The following is a 13446-nucleotide window of genomic DNA, read 5'->3' as shown; positions in this document are numbered from 1 at the left end:
CTGCTTTTAAGACATGAACATTAAGGGTTTCCTGTACATCTGTGGTGTGTTTTACTAAACTCAGACAAGGGGGCGCCTAGGTGGCTCAGTCAGTTAAGGGTCTGCCTTCCGCTCAGGTCATGATCCCGGGGTCCTGGGATCGAGCCCCACATTGGGCTCTCTGCTCAGTGGGGAGTCCGCTTCTCCCTCTGCTCTTCCCCCTCAATGCTCGAACTCTCTCTCTCTCTTTCATGCTATCTCCCTTTCTCAAATAAAAATATACAATCTTTAAAAAATAATAATAATAAACTGAGACAAGACCTCCTAGTTGCATATTCCCTTGATTTTCTCTGTACATTTTGTCAGTTCTGTGCATGGCACTTTGAAGATTAGCAGAAAACACGGCCGATGTCCCCTGCCTATTTCACTTGTTGAATTGTCCAATCAAACATCTCGCTCAGAAACAATTAGTAGAGGAAGTACTTTCCTTACGCACAGAATAAAGACAGTAGGAGACCTTGGATTTTCCTTTCAAATCCTATTTTAGTCAATGACTGGCCAGCACTTATTTAAAATGCTGTCACTTAGCCAACTGGACACTTTCCTGCTTCTATGTATGGGGGTTTCTCAACTAGAGATGACAGTGTTGGGACGCTGGTGTCATCTTGGCTCCAAGTCAGCATTAAACAAAAGGTGCCTTGAGAGAGGCCAGGATTGGAAAGGTGTGTAGGGGCGAACTACTTGCTGTTAAGTGTTTCTTGTAAATTGGCAGGAAATCCAAGAAAAATAGCTTTCAGCTCTGTTCAGAACTTGCTGCCTGATTTAACAGACTGCAGTTGGCTCCTGCTTTGTCTTGACACTGCACAGGCTTTCTGGCTGTGGTTTGCAGTGCTCCTCCCCTCCCACCCCTGCCACCTGCTCCGGCCCCCCCGCACCCTCCCCGGCACGGATCAAGCTGGGTCTGTGAGGAACCAGAATCCCAAGCCCAGGGCGTCAGTTTTCTAAAGCGGTTCAGCGGGATTAGAATGAACTTTCCAAGCGCGGAGAGTCCCAACTGGGAGCTGTTCGCCCTAGAATTGGGGGTTTGGGGGGATGAAGGATTCTACCGGGCTCTTCGCTAGTCACGGGCCAGGTCTCTAGCCGCCCGGAGCACCTGGCGGGTGCACCTGAGGGGCACACCTGGCGGGGGGCGGGGCGGGCGGGCGGCTCCTCCCCAGCAGCCAATGGGCGGAGGCGGCGGCGGCGGCGGGGGCGGGCGGAGAGCGCCCGCGGGCCGGCTCGGACGCGGGGAGGCGCGGACGCCACTCGCTTCAACTTGAGACAGAAGGGCCGCGTGGCTGCTGGTGCGGTCGAGCGGCCGCGGAGGGCCGGCTGGCGTGGTCACCGCTGTCTTCGTCCCAGCGCCGGGGCGGAGGCCAAGGTGAGAGACGTGGGGGGGGGGGGGGGGCTTTGTCTGCAGGTGCGTGCGGAGGGGACGAGCGGGGTCCGAGCCCGAGCTGGCTCGCGGGGACGGCGAGGCGGGCCCGGGAGACCCGCGGGACAAAGGCTGCGCCCTGCCTTTCCCCGAGTCGGCGCTTAGCGAAGTGCGGGGTCGTGGGCGGCTGCTAAGGCTGAGGAGGGGTCTTTCTGCCTCTCGGGAGAGAAGGGTGGAGATGGGAGGGATTGGAGGGGTGGGGTGGGATGCGGGAGGCTTTGGATCCGAGTTGACCAGCGCGGCAGGAAGCTGTTCCGGGGTGGGCTGTTCGCGGGCTGTGCGCTGGGCATTTCTCTTGCGGCCAGGGTTCTGATTGAGTAAATGAGTGCATTCATCTCCCATGCCCTCTGGTGAATCCACATTTGCCTTCTTGTCTATTAGGAGTGAAAAACAATTGCAGGATCTTGGTAATCCGATTTTTGGATTAAAAGCAGTGTTCTTTGGTGTAGAGAGCGCATTTACAAATAATTGTAGCCATAGGATTTAGAATATCTGTGTGACTTACATGTGAGAAAATGTTTCAGATTCCCCCAAATGTAGAAAGTCAGCCAACCCCTCACCTCCTTGCTCTTGGCAAAAGGGGTTTTTTGAAGAAGAGAAACGTGATGGAAATACTGTATACAATATTCGATTGGATTCTCAGGGAATGTGTGTCTTCTCTCTCCATTATCTGTTTCCCTGTACCAGTATCGTAACCAGACACGACTATTGATTCCCTAATTAATGTGTGGCTGTGAATCTTCATTACTGCCTTGGGTAGGAGAACACGGAGGAGCAGGCAATCCCATTAGTCTTTTTCTTTCTTTTTATAACTGCAGCCGCAACCTGGCTTTGACTTGAATCCTGAATGGTGGGTTGTGCCTGCTTTCCTCGTGTTCTCGTTTTGGTTTCCTAAGACCATGGATGGGGGAGTCTCTCCTCAGGCCTTACTCTGCCACAAAAGCAGTTTGCAAGTTTTCTCCCTAAAGTTCAGATCTTTGCCACTGCCTTTCAGTTGGTGCTGCTTTTGTGAATGAATCATTTGGTGCCCTGAAGCCTTTCCCAGGGACTTAGAATAATGTATTGTGAGGAAAATAGCCTTAAATCCCTATTTTGTCCATCAGTTTGTAAAAGTTATGGTGGCTGTGTTGTCCAGAATGAAATGTGAGTAAAAAGCTGAATGGGAGAAAGACTTTCCACAAAGCCTCAGCCGTTATCGTCGAAGAAGGTGCCAGTGGTTCTTGGCTCAGCAGGGAGTGATGCTCAGAGTGAAGGCATGGGCTCTGTGCTAGGTGGGTTAGGAACCTCACCTTTCTGACACTTGGTGCATGAATGAGCTCCTCTATCGTTGCAGCAAGTCCTAGCTTTTGAGCAATGGGGATAATTTATTTAATAAGTGTTTATTGAACACCTGCTATGTGCAGGGCATTGGCACTGGTGATTAAAATGGAAAATGCAACAAGTACCCACTTGCTTTCTTGGCGCTCACATAATGCTGTCCGAGGATCCATTTCAGATCCTTTGAACTTGAGCACACCTGAGAAATAGTATGGATAGCAGTGAGGTGAGGCAAGAGGGTGTTGCTGCTCCTGCTGAGCCCAAGGCTGTAGGTGCGCACAGGTTGGGCCAAGGTCACCTCCTCTCTAAGGGTGGAGGTAGCCATCAGACCGTTGGGTCAGGCTTTTTGCACCTGCTTCCCTAGGTCATGGATACCTCTCAGAGGGGTCAAGGCCTGCAAGGAGGGCCAAAAGCTGAGTTCTAGAAGTGTTTGAACAGGGGCACTGTTTATTTGGGTGTGGTCATTCCAGTCTGTTTCAAAAACTATCCGTCACGCCATCTCTTGGTCTCAACTCAACAGCTTTCCTCTTGAACGACCCCCCAGGGAAATGGATTCCATTCTGGACCACTGACTGAGCAAAGCTTTCCATCTGTCCACAGTCCCCAAGTATGAAGAGGTGACGCCTAGATCTAAAGACCTGGAACATAGTTGAAAAACCCCAATTTACTCTTCCTGTATACTTCTCGTGGTGTGGTGGGTTTTTGTGGCAGGGGGGTGGGTTTGGTTTTTGCTTTTTTTTTTTTTTTTTTTTAAAGAGTGTATTGATAATATATAACTTCTTACTCATCTGGGTTTCCAGACTTTTCCACAAATCCCTAGGGTTACATGAAAACATACTAAATAGTGGTGTAACTTATTCTTTTCTAAATGCCTATTTTAAACACAGATGATAACATTTTTGAGAAATTCTAAGACCTTTGGGTTCTTCTGGCCCTAAGAGAGTATCTGGCATAGGATGCTCTCCATAAATGATTGAATTTGTTGACTGGGCAGCTGAATTAATATAGATGAAAATGCTTTATTTTCTGTTGTGCTCAATATTTATCATCTATAGATTATCTTGCTGTTCAGCACAGATGGAACATCTGCATGTCAGGTGTCTTGTGAGGGACGTGCTGGAATGAGACAGACTAGGTACAGAGAGGCAGGACAGAAGCCAGAAGAACAATTTAGGGAGCACAATGATATAGAGAATAAGTGTCACAAAGATGGTCAGTGGCATGGAGAATATAGTGGAGTAGTTCCGTGGGGAAAGGGGCCACCAAGAGGCAGTCCATCCTAGGAGGTCACATCTGAGCCGAACCAGAAGGCCGAGAAGAAGTCAGGTATGTGGGGAGCAAGTAGGAAGCTCTAGCAGAGGGCACTTGGCACGTACAGAAGCTTGGAGCCAGGAGCAAGGGGACCAGTGGTGTGTACTAGGGTGGGAGAGCCAGGTGGGGACAAGATTCTGTGGGCTTTTCGGCTGTGGTGGAAGGCTTGGGTTTTCTTTTTAATGCAATGAGAAGCCTTTGAAGGGTGGTAACCAGGAGAATGCCGTGATCTAGTTTATTTCATAAAAAAAGATCTCAGTGAATGTTGTGGGGGGAATGGATGTCAGGAGCAGAAGTGGAAGCTGAGGGACCCACTAGCAAGTCCCAGGCCAGGAAAAATCAAAGCTGTGGCAGAGGGAGTGAAGGAAGTGGACTGTAGAGATTAAACGAGCAAGACTGAATGTGGTAGTGGTAGGAAGTGGAGTTGTGTTCTTGGACTGCCCTGAATGTTTAGATTCATTGTTTATTTCTGTTTGAAATACAGATAAAAAGAAATAATGCCTGTTTAAGGACAAAGTTTTAAACAATAGAGTAACTCAGTTTCAAATTATGTTGTAGAAGACCTCGACTTAATTTCATTTGATTCTCCACTGAGCATGGGCAGAGCTGTCCTGTGAAGTGCTGTGCATATGGCCGTCTTTCCAGGCCATTCTCACCCTTCATTGCCCTGACTAGCCTTCTTTTAAGCAGGCAGAGAGGCAGACAGAGAAAGAGGAGGAAGCAGGCTCCCCGCTGAGCAGAGAGAGAGCCTGATGCAGGGCTCAATCCCAGGACCCCGGGATCATGACCCGAGCCAAAGGCAGAGGCTTAACCCACTGAGCCACCCAGGTGCCCCCTGACTAGCCTTCTAAGCTGGTAACAGACCTTTGAGCATTTTCTCTACTCTGTCATAAAAATAAAGGATCAACATAAGAAAGAAGACAGGTTTAAGCTTTAATCCATATAGAATTACTCTACCTTTGCTCCTGCTTTGAAAGAAACCATTGATAATTGCATGGGACATTGTTTATTTCACATACAACAGTCTTCAGAGTCTCGAGAACTGATATATTGTCACAAACACAATTTGTTCTGTATGTATCTGAAAGCAGAAAGAGTAAAATTCCTTGGTAATCTTACGGGAACATCACTGAGCACTCTGTGAGCTAAAAAGGCCATTGCCTTGTACAGTGTAGAAATGAAGCCTCTGGTTTCTGATGGGATATTTTTGTACCCTCCCACCTTCAGATTTATGAACTTGAAATCTGACAGTGTCTTCACCAGTTAACTTTGGTTTTGAAACAAACTTTGGTTTGGTTTTGCCCAAAAAAATACTGTTGCAGAAGCTATTCCTTTCCTAGTCAGAATTTTAGGCTCAAGGAGGGACGGAAGTGACGGGGCTCCCAGCCCTTGTGACCTGGGTCCCTGGACTAATTACCCCGGAATATGGAAGCTTGTCTGAGGATGAATAAATTATGACAGTTGAAATAATTATGACCCAGGAAAAGCCGCTGCAGAGAGCCCAGTTGACAATCGGACCTGATTTGGCCTGATTCTGTCATGTCGTGTCATGCATCTGTTTGCCAGGTTACATGAAAATGCTGTTTGCTAGAAATCTAGCGTGACCTCGGCCCCCAACCACCCTCCCCCCTACCCCCAAGAATAACATTTCTAGCCTACATGCGACCTTCTGGAAATAAAACGGTGAGGCAGAGTTCCGCATTGACTCTGACTCTTATGTCAGCCACGCGTGAAAGATTGCAGTTGAGCAAAAGGTGTTTTTGGTTCTGAAAAGGCTACAAATGAGAAGCACTCTTATTCCCGCATCTGGATGGAGCCATTTCTGGCTGGCTCCGGAGTCTGTCACCTGTCACGGGGATTATTCCAGCAGCTCGGGGTGCCGTTCAGGCTCAGTTGGATGCTCTGCTCTTACCGTCTTGTAGGTCGTCATTCCTTCACACAGAGCCCCCCGTTTTCATTTTGCACTGGGCGTCACCTGTTATTTAGCTGCGACGAGTCTCTGTCTGCATTGTGTGCTGCACCCCTGAATCGGGGTGTCGTCTAAACAGGGTTTGGGGACTTTTTCTGCAAAAGGCCTGATATTAAATATCATCTTTGTTGCAGCTACTGTTCTCCAAGCACAAGAGTGGCTGTAGACGATAGGAACCCAGTGGGTGTGGCTGTGTTCCAGTGACACTTTCCTTTTTTTTTTTATTTTCAGATTTTGTTTATTTGACAGAGAGAGACATAGACAGGGAACACAAGCAGGGGGAGTGGGGGAGAGAGAAGCAGGCTCCCCACTGAGCAAGGAGCCTGATGTGGCACTAGATTCCAGGACCCTGGGATCATGACCTAAGCTGAAGGCAGACACTTAATGACTGAGCCACTCAGGTGCCCCCAGTGACACTTTATAAAAACAGACGGGGGTGCCTGGGTGTCTCATGGGTTAAGCCTCTGCCTTTGGCTCAGGTCATGATCTCAGGGTCCTGGGATCAAGCCCTGCATTGGGCTGTCTGCTCAGCAGGGAGCCTGCTTACCCCCTCTCTCTCTGCCTGCCTCTCTGCCTACTTGTGATCTCTATCCCTGTCAAATAAATAAATAAAATCTTAAAAAACAAACAAAACAGACGGGGATGGATGGTCTTTGATCCCGGGGCCATGGTTTTTCACCCTGGTTTCAAGGACCCAAGTGGGACCCACAGCGACAACTGAAAGAGGGACCTTGTCCTTTGAAAAGGAAGAAGGTTCAGTCACTTTTGGCCAGCTATGCGGTATTCTGAAAACCAATCTCCAAACTGGATTCCTGGAGGCAGTCAGGCTGTTTGGGGTACTTCTGTGACAAACCATTATTCAGACAACCCAAGCCCACTCTTAAGCTTCTTCAAGGTGGCATCTTTATTCCATTTGTCAAATATGAACACATATGGACAATAAGAGGAAAGCAAATTCAGACAGTGTGAAAACACAATGCTGTCGTCATAGGACTGTGTTTCTTGTTTCTTCAAGATTTCTTATATTTGTTGGAAAAGAAAAAAAGAGGCTGGAACAAAGAGAAAGTTACCTTCCTGAACAGCAAAGGTGGGTATTCTTTCAAGTGGTATCATGCAGTGAATTCTGCTGAGACAGCCCAGCGCTCCGGCGTGCTCCATGACGCTTCCTGGTTCGGCTGTCCGTACTTCACTGCCTCGCTGTGTATGGAAATGTGTGGTCCGGGGCCTTTTCCCTAAATGATAAGCAAACGTTTATTTCTTCTCGAGTACAAATATAAAGAAAATTACTGGGGGAGTTGACAAGTCCTGATAGACATCAGTGTGCAATGGAAATTTATATATTGATTCCAGGAGCAGAGGAGCTGTTTTTCATTGAGACAAATGTTCTGAAGAAGGAATCTAGTTACAGGCTCTGGAAACTTTATTGTTTCTGCTGGAGATGATCAAAGTATAGATTTGCTTCACTTCAGATAGAGTCACAAGAGATTGATAATCTTTTCAGAACTCTCCTCCTGCCCATTCACATGAAATATCTTTTATTAACATAGTTTCAGATGACATGAAAACGGAATGTGAGCTAAAGTCATTTTTAAAGTGCTGTCTGGGGCAAACAGCAGTGGGAGAAAACGAAATCCAGCCAACTCCCTATTACTCCCAGGTTCATTGCCTTAGAGTCTTACCAACATGACCAGGAGTGGGGTGGGGAGGGGGGAGTCCTTTGTTTACTCTATTTAGTTATTCTTTCATTCATTCAAAAATATGTATGGACTACGTGGCCCTATGCAGCAGGCAGGGGTAAGCAAATACTTAGGGTAATGAACCAACACAGCAGGGAAAGTTCCAGCTCCCACAGATTTCCCCTTTTTTTGTGGGGTAGAAGGAAGAACAATTTAAAAAGCAGAGTAGCTTTAGGTGGCTGCAGGGGTTGGCAATGCCTGGGTGGCCGGGAGGGGTTTTCTGGAGGTGATGACAGTAAGGAGGAATCTTCCTTTGGAGACCTGGGGGCAGATGGAATCCAGACAGTGGAAAGAGGTAGCACCAGGGTTCCAAGGTAGAAAAGGCATGTGTGTTTCGAGAATAGAAGGATGGGCGTGTGGCTGGAGCCCCGCAGGCTGTGGGTGCGGCAGAAAGTGAGGTCCGAGAGAGACACACGGGGAGTTTGGGAGGGCATCATGAGCGGGGCAGCAGCAGGGTAATTGGCCGCTGCGTAAAGGATGAAACCCTCAGCCTTTGCCTGGGAAAGTTGTTTCCACTGAACAGAGCACTTTTTGTTACCAGCTCCCACAGTGGTGGAACCAGAAATCCAATAGGCTAGGAGCGGGAGAGCTGAGCCCGCCTCTCTTCACCTAGGGATGCATCCTAGGAGAGGCGGGCTCAGTCTGGTGCCGGGTGCCCTAGAGCCACACAGGAGAAGAGACAAGGAGAAGGCAAGCAGACCCGCTGAGTCTGTCTGGAGATCGACCACTTTCTCTTGGTGGGGGTGTTGAGCAAATTAAATTCCTTGCCATCTTGGATTCCTTGTTTGTAAAATGAGTCGTGATGCTCCCCGCCGGGTTATTGGGTGGCTTGACCATAATGTGTGCCAAGAACGGAGCCTGGGTGGGGAGCAGATTCAAGGAAACAAGCGCCATCGTGCTGATTTTCTTCTTAATCAGTCATGCTGGTGTTGATGTTTGTCTTTGTTGAGGTATTACTGAGTTTACAGAGTATCAGGAATACTTGTATCCAGATGGAAGTTTCCAAAATTCAGGTGATCGAGTGTCTTGGCTCTTAGTGCTAGCTGTACTGGCCCTCCTGTCTGTACAAAGAAGCGGAGATTGGCTATATGATGATTGCCCTAAGTCCTCTAGAACATTTAGAAACAGATTGAAGAATGTGCCTTCCCTGAGAGAGGCCTTCCACATGGCTGGGGGCGTGGAATGGAAGAGATTTCACCCACAGACTCACCATGGTTTTCAGTGGGAGTCTTGTCTATGTCTTGCTGGTGCTGTGTGTCCCAGTAGTACTTCCTGCATGGAAGCCACTTTTCCAGTGGAGACCCTTCTTCTTCCCTTTTCTGTGTCACAGTCAGAGAGGAGCCTTCGGGGTCTCAAGTAGTTTTTTTGTTTTTCCACACCTGCTTTCAGGAAGGAAGCTAACCCATGGTTTCACAATTCAGGTATAATTTACATAATTTTGTCTTTTGATTATGCCCTAAATTTTATAACTTGAAAATGTAACATGGCGTGAGTTTTGTCTCACTTAAGACCTAAATGTAACTTGTATCTGTATTCTCTTTTCACGGATACTCAAAGAGGCTCGGTTGTTTTGTTGTTGTTGTTGTTATTTTACTGTAATACAGCCCAGATGAAAGCAGACACTTGTTAATTCTTACTCTCTTCAAACATGGACTTTAAAAGAAAACAACTCATTTCCTGGTTGCTCTCAGATATCCCTTTTTCCCTCATTAGTAAGCTGACTGGTAACTATTGTGTCTTCTCTCCAGCGGCATGAGAAAGTCCTTTGTTTAGAAGAATGTGCCTTGAATTTCAATAACCTCACACCACTTTAGATCCTCGTCCTCACACTCACTCCTGTTGGAACTCTGACTCCCTGAGTCGGCAAGTTAACAGGCTAGCTTGCAGAATAAGCCACACTATCAAAGACAGGTGTTTCTGTCACCCTTTGATCCTGGGAAGGACAGAATCTTCTCCTGAGCTGAATTCTCTGAAACTCCATTCACCAGATGGTAAATTTGCATAAATCCAGAATTCAGTTCAGAGATCTTTTACCTGCCGGGTATGGATTCGAAGGGGTTCTGTGAATGAGTTCCAGGCTTTACTGAACCTTCTCCCCATCCTGCTAAGGTTGTACCTAAAATTGCGAGTTCATGCACATTTCTTTCTGGGGTATTTTCATCAGATTCCAAAAGGTTCCATGATCTGAAACAGGTTAGGGAACTTCCTCGCGGCAGACCTCCTTGTTGTTCACAATTTGCTGGCGCCCCGCTGAGCACGCACGTCGAGCCCACGCTATGCACCATCACACCGTGAACCTTATAGATCAACGGGTGTAATCCCCGCGGCCCTCTTAGGGGGTCAGTGCCGCTATCATTCCCACTTTACAGATGAGTAAACTGAAGAGCATAGAGGCTAAGGGCCTTGACCAAGGGCAAACAACTAAAACACGTCAGGGGTAAGAGGCAAAAAACCTTGAAGCGAGGGGGAAAGCAGACCGCGAGGTTCAGGAATGGGTATGAGAGTCTTCGTGACATAAAGTTTTATAGTTTTTGCTTCATGGTCGTGTGGAGAACACAGGTTTGTGCTGGTGCTGCAGAGGCTCAGCAGACCCCTCAGTGATGAAAGACAGGCATCAAAGAGGAGCGAGAAACAGCCCTGCAGAAACGGAGCGAGAAGCCCACTGGCAAGTCCTGGCTCTACGTGCTCCGTTTGTGAAAAGTAGAAGGTCGTGCGCCGCATACGAAGTAGGTGGCCGTGCCGGGGAAGAGGGACGCGTCCTCCTCCAGAAAGCTGGAGCAGACGTCGTCATTCTGGCATGCAGTTTATTTTGAGGAATTTCCTATTCATTTGGATACCCAGTTACACATGCAAGTAGCTCTGTTATTTCAGGCTTATTTTAATGAAAACATTGCCAATTACTCCCACGTTCATTTTCCCAAGAAATAGCTGCCGAGAGCATACTGATGAGACAATCTTGGACGTGTGGCTCGTGTGGAATTAATCCTGCAGTTTCGTTCCTCCCCCTGCGTGTACGGTGGGAGGGCAGCAAGCTTGCTCCTGGTGCCGCGCTTAGCCTCGCTCGCTCTTGGAAGGGCGCGCCTCCTGCAGAAGCCCGGCTCCGGGCTGAGGTTTTCTTCCTGGCAAATTTACAAGGTGTCAAATCAGTGAAGCACCTGCTGCTTGGACTCTTCTGCATTTTCTGATCGCTCTAAGTCCCTGTTTACGGCTGGCTCTCACTTCCACACGGAAGTCAAGCAGCATCTGTAACTCCAAAAGAACGAACCATGTTCAAAGTTGTTCTGCTGTCAGGGAAAACACTGTGGCTCCGTATCGAGGCTCTTTCCTTAAGTGGATCGCTAGTAATGGATCTGATTTACAGTCTCTAAGGCTTCAATAATAATTGTACTCAAAAGAAGCAGACTGTACTCTCAGGTCTCTAGATTGAAGATAAATTATCAGGCAGAGTTTTTACCATAGGTAGAGGCGCTTTTTGTTAAGAATAAAAAATTAAAAATGTCTGGTATACGTGGAAAGCTAGCTAATGAAATGCTACCTGCTCTTTTTTTTTTTATTATTTTTTTTTAATTGTAAGAGTCAAAGCGTTTCAACACATCCCCTTCTGTTAAAAATCTGAGCGCTAGGCGATTCCTAAACCATCTAATCTGAAATGAGCAACCAAGACTTGAGAGGTTAGGAGACTTACCTCACGGTCATTCAGTGTGAGAGTAGGATCCGCGTCTTTGGATCCCTTGGTGATGACTTGAAATTGTGTTCATAGACTGACTGACAGAAGGACATGAGCAGGAGGTGACTTCCTCTCATCCTGTGGTCAACAGTGTGGCTAGCACATCTGAGGAGAGGGCCACAGCATCTCCCCTGGTGACGTCCCGTCCCACGGAGACATTTCTCCTGCAGTGCCCCCAGCGTGACACAGCTGAGCCCTGAAGCTGTCCGCTGAGGCAGTTTATCACACCGTGTTACATGCCGGTACTCTTTTACACACACCATCTCATTTAACTTAATTCTCATGTTTACCCTGAGCCAGGTGTTTTTATCCCTTTTTCGCTGATGAGGAAGCTGGTTTGAAGGGTCACACCACATAACACAGTGTGCCTGGCACACAGAGGGGCCCGGGACGACAAGAGAGTGAGGAACGCACGCAAGGGAGCATGGCGGCCAGCGGGCTTGGGGCATAGCTCTGTCTACATCCTCAGCCTGAAGAACCTCTTTTGGAAATTGTCATCTGCCTTCTCCCCCTACGATAGTCCACAGTCCTCTTGGATGGAGGTCCCCCTCTACATCTGAAGCCCCAGGTCCTTGGCCAAATCCTTTGCCCCCCCCTGTCTTGAACACCCATGCATTGTAACTGATGGTAACTGACTGGGTCATTTGGGAGACAGACCGCGAGGTGAGTCTGCCAGACTGTGAAGAGCATGGTGTTCCTGCTGTGGCTACGTTGTAAGAAGACTAGGAGTAGAGAGTCCTGTAGACCTGCAGTCAGACCCTGACCTCACCGTGTACAGCTGTGTGACCTTCATGGTCTTCAACCTCCCTGAACTTGGTTTCTCCTTTATCAGTGAGGATAGTAAAACCGCACCTCGTCGGCTTGCTGCTTGGGCAACACGGAGCCAGAGCTCCGGAAAGGGTGGCTGTCGGGAGCGTCACTGTCGTAGTCGTTACGGTTGCGTGCTGCCCTCTGTGCTGGGGTGGGCTTATCACAGTGCGCCCCTGAAATGGCGAGGTCGGTGTTTATGTATCTGTAGTACAGAAAGCACACGTGCTTATTGTATAGTATTCAAACAAATGTACTAAATAAAATCCTCCGGAAGCCCCCCCTCCCGATAACGGCTGCCAGTTTGGATGTTCTGTTGTTCCAGAGTTTTTGCTTTGCTGATATCAAAATACCCGAAGTTTTTGTTTGTGGTGAGTCGCTGTATCTACAGTTTGGGTTGTTTGCTCGTTCGGCTCCCCTCCCCTTAATAACAGGCTGTGATCATCATTCTGCATCAGGCCATCCAGCTCTGCCTTCCTGCTGTAGGACTCGGGTTTCTTAGGGGACCCACTTGCTGTCTCAACCCATGATTAGCTCCCCTCCCCGTGGGGCCCGGCTGGTGCTCCAGGACCCCGGCCGCAGGGCGCCAGCAGGAGCAGGTTTCTGTGAAGGTTGGGTTTCTTCGTTCCCTTCTCGCTATCCTGTGCTCCCCGCCTCTGCAGGCCACTTGCTGTCCGTTTACTTGCATGCGTGTGACCAGCCCAGGGCCCTCAGTGGTCCTCAAGCCCTTTCACATGGGCTGTGATGGGGCCAGAGGGGATGGGGAGCACTCCGGGTCCAGAGGTTGAATGACTTCATCAAGGTCACCCTGGCATCTCAGGGCAGCACTGGGAGAGAAACTCGAAGCCTTTGGCCCTCAAACCCCATATGGCTCTGCACCCCTCTCCCCCTCTGCTCCTCTCTTCCCTGGCACATCTGACCCTCACCCTACCGGCCTTCGCACATCCCACCCCTGCCCTTGACCTTCTGCCTCTGCTCCCCCCTGCTCTGTTGCCTTCTCATGATGCATTTGAGGGAAAGCAGGAGATGTGAATGTTGGGGCCCAATTAATAGAATGTCAGAAATTAGTAAAAACAGGTAAGACTGTTTCCAGTCATTGTTTCTGTACAGTTTTTATTGGGAGCAG

General features: G+C 48.6%; 1 protein-coding gene across 13 annotated transcripts in view; it reads left to right on the top strand.

Moving 5' to 3' along the window:
• The window catches only part of APBB2 (amyloid beta precursor protein binding family B member 2), a 377389-nt gene that overhangs the window by 340481 nt on the left and 23462 nt on the right, over positions 1-13446 (top strand). The window contains exon 1 of one of the 13 annotated variants that reach the window (XM_059383030.1): positions 1256-1399. The exons of the other annotated variants lie outside the window; for them this stretch is intronic. The gene's annotated coding sequence lies outside the window, so the exon portion shown is untranslated. Of the gene's footprint in view, positions 1-1255; positions 1400-13446 lie in introns of those variants that run through there. 13 annotated transcript variants of the gene reach the window in all.

Source organism: Mustela nigripes, chromosome 1 (assembly GCF_022355385.1).
Source record: "Mustela nigripes isolate SB6536 chromosome 1, MUSNIG.SB6536, whole genome shotgun sequence".
Lineage (NCBI taxonomy): Eukaryota > Metazoa > Chordata > Mammalia > Carnivora > Mustelidae > Mustela > Mustela nigripes.
This window is presented reverse-complemented; position numbering and strand designations above follow the sequence as displayed.